The following is a 6,477-nucleotide window of genomic DNA, read 5'->3' as shown; positions in this document are numbered from 1 at the left end:
ACCCTAAAAAGGGAAGCATAGGGGGAATGGAAAGAAGGTTGATTTTTTTTAACTGAAATGCATAGCCCTTCTCTTTAATTTCAAGGACACATAAATCCAATGTAATCAGCCTTCATTTATTGAATCATTGGGGCAAATGAGTCATGCAGGGATGACTGTGAACATAGTTTCACCATCCCATGATGCAGTTTTCTCCATCCCATAATTTTATCTGCATCCCAGAATGTTTTGCACCTCTTTTCAAAAGCCCTGTGAACCCGCATGTCTGCTAGCTCTGTGAGAAATATGGATACTGCAAAGCTCTGCACTACTGTAGGGTTACCATATTTTCAGCCTCCAAAAGGAGGACAGTCCATGGCCCCCGGCCCCGCCCCCAGCCCCGCCCATGCCCCCGCCCCAACTCCGCCCCTTCCCCAAAGTCCCCGCCCCAACTCCGCCCCTCCCCTGCTTCCCGCGAACATTTGATTCGCGGGAAGCCTGAAGCAGGTAAGGGAGGTGTGGGGGGAGGAGGCGCGGCCCAGTCTGGCCCCCCCCGGCCTCTCCAGCTTGGGTCGGCTCGGGCCCTGGGGTGCCGGCCCCGGGCACCCCTGGCCCACCCAGCACTGCTGGTCCCCGGGCCCCCGGCCCGCTCAGCACCCCCCGGCCCCCGGGCCCCCGGCCGAGCAGCCCCGGCCTGCTCAGCACCCCCCGGCCCCCGGCCCAGCCCCCCGGCCGAGCAGCCCCAGCTCCCGGCGCTCGGCACCGCCGGCGCTCGGCGCCCCTGGCCCCAGGCACCGCCGGCCCCCGGCGCTTGGCACTGCCAGCACTTGGCCCTGCCGGCCCCCGGCGCTCGGCCCCGCCGGCCCCAGACCCCACCGGCCCCCGGCGCTCGGCCCCGCCGGCCCCAGACCCCACCAGCCCCCGGCCCCAGGCCCCGCCGGCCCCCAGCCCCCGGCGCTCGGCACCGCTGGCCCCAGGCCCCGCCAGCCCCCAGCGCTCGGCCCCGCCGGCCCCAGACCTCACCGGCCCCCGGCGCTCGGTCCCGCCGGCCCCAGACCTCACCGGCCCCCGGCGCTCGGCACCGCCGGCCCCAGGCACCGCCGGCCCCCGGCGCTCGGCACTGCCGGCGCTCGGCCCCGCTGACCCCCAGACCCCGCTCAGCACCGCTGGCCCCCGGTGCTCAGCACCGCCGGCCCCCGGCCCAGCCCCTCCGGTCCCGATTTTCCCGGACATGTCCGGCTTTTTGGGATTTCCCCCCGGATGGGGATTTGGAGCCCAAAAAGCTGGACATGTCCGGGAAAATCCGGATGTATGGTAACCCTACACTACTGTGATAAGCATTGCGAGCACAATGTGTCTGATCCTGAAGCATTTGCAGAGCTGCCAGATGAGCCATGGGGAACATGACGATTCCTTGAAGGCTAGCTTGCTGTGGGACACAGAAAGAAACAATTCAAGATTGTTAAGTATTAGAGGGGTAGCTGTGTTAGTCTGGATCTGTAAAGGCAGCAAAGAGTCCTGTGGCACCTTATAAACTAACAGACGTATTGGAGCATGAGTTTTCGTGGGTGAATACGTCTGTTAGTCTATAAGGTGCCATAGGACTCTTTGATGCTTTCAAGGTTGTTGGCATTCATGGAGCAGCTGCAGACAGTGCAGCACTGGTTCTGGGCCAGAGAAACAAACACTGACTGGTGGGATTGCATCCTTATGCCGGTATGGGATGACAAGCAATGACTGCAGAACTTTCAGATGTGCAAGGCCACGTTCCTGGAAATGTGTGTGGAGCGCGCCCCCATCCTCTGGTGTACCGACACCAAAATGAGAGCTGCATTAACAGTGGAGAAGCAAGTGGCAATCGCTGTGTGGAAGCTTGCAATGCCAGATTGCTACTAATCTGTTGGGAATCAATTTGGAGTTGGGAAATCCACCCTAGGCGTTGCTGTTATGCAAGTGTGCACCTTGACAGCAGCAAGAAGCGCTTCAACTACAGGCTCAGCAGGTGCAGAATGACAGTTGAATGTGCATTTAGCCATCTGAAAGGCCGTAGCACTTTCTACTCACAAGATTAGATCTCAGTGAAAAAAATATCCCAATGGATATAGCTGCCTGCTGTGTGCTTCACTATATCTGTGAAGGAAAGGGGGGAAAGTTTCTGCCAGGATGGAGGGCGGAGGTGGAATAACTGTCTGCTGATTTTGAGCAGCCAGATACCAAGGCTATAAGAAGAGCTAAACAGGAAGCTATATGGCTCATGGAGGCTTTGAAAGACCAGTTTAATAGTCAGTCACAGTAACATGTGTTACTGTAGTGTGCTCTGCCTGACATTGATTTTTTGTATCCTGGTATGAACCTTGTAATGAGTGCTGTATATTAGTAATATAACATTGCAAATGCACCAATTGCTATTATGTGTGTATAATGTCAGCCCCAGCCAGCATATGTTGTGAACTAATAAAGATGAATTAAGTTTCCATAAATAGACTTTTATTCCAAACCCATGCAAACAGACAAATCTGAAACTGAATGAAACTTTAGAAATGCAGGGGAAAGAACCTTTGAAGAAGAAAGAAAATTCATTTTCATTTCAAAAACACGTTCACCAACCATCTCTCTCACAGGTCTGTGTATGTGCGACTATGATTGTACTCTTCCCACGGTGTGGAGTGGTAGGGATAATGCAGTGGCCCTGGATGCCACACAGAATGTTGGGATGGGGCTGTGTGCAGGGAGATCCCAGAATGCAAGCCTCTATGGGCTGCAGAGGATGGTGAGAACGGGACTGTTGAACCTGAAGTCAACAAGAGTCTCCAGCATGTCTGTTTGCTGCTTGAGAAATGCTAGCATCTCCTGCTGTACATCTCTCCCCTTTTCCTGTACTTTTCTCCTATCTGTTCTATCCCTGTCCATTCTATCTGTGAGGGTGATCCTCCAAGCCCTGTGCTTGGTATCCGAAGCATCAGAGTTTTGCAGGATCTCTAAGAACATGCCCTCTTGTGTCCTTTTTCTTCCTCATCTTACTGAGCCACTCCACTGGTGTGGATGGAGAGATCCTCAAGGCCACGTTTCCAGCTGCATGGAAACGTGGTGTACTGAACTCACTCCCCTTGATCCACACAAGTTACAAGCACTACATTCTCACTTCTCCTTGCGATTCATAGAGCATGGCGGCAGTCCCAGCTATGATGAGTACAGCCGGGCAAAAGAGGTGAAACTCGCAGGCATGAGTATATGTGGATAGGGCTGTTGAACTGAATACTGGCACCATTTTCCACAGGCAGTGGTGATTTTAGTTGATACCTCACTCTTGAGAGTAAAAGAGGCTGAAATTGAACAGATCCTGCATGCATCCGACTGCAGACCGGGTCCATATGCTCCTAGTTTGTAAGCTGCAATGGTGCCTGCTGAAGTAATTGCTGAATGGCATGGAAAAGTGTCCTACAGTGGTGGAAGAAACCTTCTGCAGAGGATTGCAAACTACCTTGAGGAAAGTTTACTTCAGATCTCTATAGAGGATTCATGGGACATCCTGTGCACATAAACAAACTGTTCTGCAGGGCCCCCTCTGCCTACCTGTACACGGGAATGAGAAGCAGATAGTGACTCTACCTCTATTGGTTATTTCACTACCTCTTCTAGCATGATTAAAAAAAAGTAAATGAACGCGTGTCCCTGCAATATCAAAGCAAACTGCATACTTACCAGAGGTTCCTTCTCTTTCATCAGGCTTGCCTGTGATGTAGTATAGGGACTGGCTCAACTGCTCTGGAATCAAAAACAGGTCCTGGCTCACTGTGCTCACTGTGCCTCTTCCTCGTCCAACACCTCCTCCTCACTGTTCATTCCAAGGGCCTGTGACTCCAGCTCACCCAACGTATCCAGGGGGCTCATAGCGAGGGTGGTGGGGTCTCCACTGAGGAAGGCATGCAGCTCTTTGTAAAAGCAGCATGTCTGCAGCTCCGCACCAGAGCGACTGTTAGCCTCGCTTGCCTTCTGTAAGTCTGCCCACAGCTCCTTGGCTTTCACATGGCACTACTGTGGGTCCCTTTTGTAGCCCTGCTCCCCCATGCCCTGAGCATTCTGCTCCTAGATATCGACATTTCTACAGCTGGACCGGAGCTGTGCCTGCACAGCCTCTTCTCCCCAGAGACCCAGGAGATCCAACACCTCCTGTGTACTCCAGGCAGGAGTGCTTCTGCAGCATGGAGCCGGCATGGTCATCTGGGTAATTGCTAGGTGAGCTCTCCACACTGAACAAACAGAAAATGGAATTTCAAAAATTTGCGGGGCTTTAAAAGGGGAGGGGCATATACCTGGCTGCCGAGTAGCAGAGTTCAAAACGGTGTTGCGAGTAGCACATTGTGAGACACCTCCTGGAGGCCACTAAAGTGGACATAAGTAACGCAGTGTCTACGCTGACACTGTATCGACCTAACTACATCAACCTAAGTGCTACACCTCTCACAGAGGTGGAGTTAAGTCAGAGTAGCAGGCGAGTTATATTGGTGGGAGTGACATTTTAATGTAGATGCTTACAGAGTTAGGTCGACATAAACTGCCTTGTGTCGACTTCACTCTGTAGTGTAGTCCAGGGCTAAGCCTGGTACTGGCTGCAGCCACAGCCAGGGAATTAGGCACAGGATGGGTATGAAAGTAAGAAAATCCTTCATGGGGTATCTGATACAGTTTCTTCATTTTGGAAATAAGATGGCAGGAAGCAGGAGTTGACCAAACAGTCGTAGCAGGCTGCAAAAGACCATCCAGAAACTACATCATATTTGTGGCGGTAGCTCCAAGGATGTCAAATAGTAGGTGGGAGGTTTCCTCCATAGCTACTGAAGTTAAGTTCAGTGGGGATACCATGCAGCCCACCAAATCATGGAACTGCAAAGCATCCTCAGAAGTGGAAGAAGCAGAAGCTATGCCACATGTTGATCAGGTGACAAATCAGGAACTCACCAATGATGATCCCAGCTTCCTGAAACCTTTAGACAGCTCAGCCTTACTGGAGTAAGCCACCAGAGCCAAAACAGGCTTCTTAGCTTTGGATCCAATGATTTTCGGGAACAGGATGGTTTAGAAGCAAAAGCCCCCTTAAGCCGAAGCACCTGCAGCCTGTTCTGCCTCAACTTGTGCACTCTGAGAAATGAAAGTCTGGCAAATAGAACACCCAGAAGGTGAGTGGTCTTCCCCGAGGCACATAAGGCACCTAATGTGGTCGTCACTGCCAGGGAGATAACTGGGCATGAAGCACATCTCTTAAAACCTGGTTTCTTCCTCTATTCTGGTTCTGCCATTATGTGGAACTGACTTTACAAACTATACTAAACTATCTTATACTAAAAAGAAAGACAACTATAAATCATCAAAGGCACTTATAAATGGGAAAAAAACACCCTTGATCCGAATGGCTCACTTCCATCTGATGCAGAGGTTGGAAGGAACTGAGGCCATAGAGGGTACAGTGCCACCTTATATAACTTTGTCCACAGAATGTTCAGATATGCTGAGGAGAGGGGTAGGAGAGAGTGCATGTGCACACTAATAGGTACTGCTTGGAAGGTTCTACCATCAGGTTCCATTTGAAAATGATGCATAGAGACTAACACAGCAGTGTTTATGCCGTATTCTATGGTAATAACTTGTGTAACGTGACCACCTTTTGTTTCATTTACTTCAATCTTAAATTAGTCCTGAAAAGTCTATTCTAGTAATTATACCATTCTTTTCTGTTTGTGAACGGGTACTCTTGATTATAGGGAAATACATGAATTATAGTGGTGACAAAAAAAACAGAATAATGCAATGTGAAGAGTATTGTGGATTTAAATGTGATTTTGTTGAAAAAAATGTATTCAATATTATACTGTAAGGCTTTGCATATCCAATTTGTGCTGTATACACACCGAGATTTTTCTAACTGCTAGTACTGCAAACTTCTCATGATCCCTGAAAGTGAGATTCGTGAAATCCCTTCTGTGACGTTATTGACATAAACTGGGACCATATAGATCATTGTTGCAACCAAGGTCCTGTAGTGGCACCCAAATCTTGTATAAAGGGGGTCAAATGGGGTGTCTAGGACAAGGTTATGGTTTACTGGTTATGATTATGCTGTCTATATGTGTGTATCAGTTTTGTAGTCGAAGTTATGAATATTGGCTCTATACTGTCTGTATGGCAAACTTATGCTATGCTTCTGGGTGACATCCCAGACAAGCTGAGATTAGCTCTGCCTAGCCTGCTTGATGGCCCATTAAGGACCATCAGCTATACAATGGACCCATTGAGAGAAGGCAGATACGCCTTGTACCTCAGCAAAGTATGCAGGGACTGGCCCATGTGACTCCAGACTCCATTTTGCTGTAATTTTCCACAGTAAGAACAAAGAGGTGTTCTTACACCTGGAAAAGACTATATAAGGCTGATGCCTGATCTCCATCTTGTCTTCAATCCTGCTTCTTACCTCTGGAGGAACTTTGCTACAAACTGAAGCTC

The sequence above is a fragment of the Malaclemys terrapin genome, chromosome 2 (genome assembly GCF_027887155.1).
Source record: "Malaclemys terrapin pileata isolate rMalTer1 chromosome 2, rMalTer1.hap1, whole genome shotgun sequence".
NCBI lineage: Eukaryota > Metazoa > Chordata > Testudines > Emydidae > Malaclemys > Malaclemys terrapin.
This window is presented reverse-complemented; position numbering follows the sequence as displayed.